Source organism: Nicotiana tabacum, chromosome 19, assembly GCF_000715075.1.
Source record: "Nicotiana tabacum cultivar K326 chromosome 19, ASM71507v2, whole genome shotgun sequence".
Taxonomy (NCBI): domain Eukaryota; kingdom Viridiplantae; phylum Streptophyta; class Magnoliopsida; order Solanales; family Solanaceae; genus Nicotiana; species Nicotiana tabacum.
Window position 1 is genome coordinate 135,251,264 of NC_134098.1, and position 747 is coordinate 135,252,010.

The 747-nt window shown below is 42.0% G+C and overlaps 1 non-coding gene across 1 annotated transcript; it reads right to left on the reverse strand.

Annotated features, from left to right (window-relative positions):
- Positions 1 to 348: 348 nt before the first annotated feature.
- Positions 349 to 455, reverse strand: LOC142173991 (small nucleolar RNA R71). The gene has a single exon (XR_012703355.1). It is a non-coding gene; the product is annotated as a small nucleolar RNA R71 (small nucleolar RNA).
- Positions 456 to 747: the final 292 nt, after the last annotated feature.

Below are 747 nucleotides of genomic sequence, written 5' to 3' on the forward strand. Positions count from 1 at the left end.
TGGGCACAACCCACTGCTGAAAATCTGGCAACCATAATTGCAGTCCCTCATATACAAGCAGAGTCATTTTAAATCACAAACAACATGCTACATCTGTTGCAGAACAAGGGACTGTTCCGGGGGTCTTATTGAAGATCTTCAGCAGCATCTATAAAATTTCAATCGATTTGAGTTACGCAAAGGAAACCAAATGTGGCACCGGAAGCAATAAGGTTGTTGTTGTTTCCATTCTCAGTGACGGGAGAGTCTCAAACTTGTCTCAATTAGCTCCCCATAAACTCCATCACTACCTTGGAGGAATTAGTCAAGAAGTTTTTGAACAAATTCTACCCACCAAATAAGACTTCCAAGCAAGTTGATGAGATATTGAGCTTCAGGCAGAAACCAGCTGAAACATTGCAAGAGACGTGGGAGAGATTTAAAGGGATGCTGGTTAAGTGTCCACACCATGGCATTTTGGATTAGATGTTGGGACAAAGGTACATGGGATTGGCAGACAGCTTGAAAGCCAACGTTGATGCTTCAACAGGTGGATCATTTTTCAGCAAATCATTCAGAGAGTGTAAGGTTTTGCTTGATAAAATGACTCAAAACTCAGGATGGATGACAAGGGACTCTACAATTACTCTAGTAGTTCACTCAGTAGCTCTAGACCCAAACAACTCCATGGCTGAGAATATGGCTACTATGATGACACAATTGAGTATCCTCACCAAAAAGAAGAGTCGGGCCAAAAGCATGTGCACA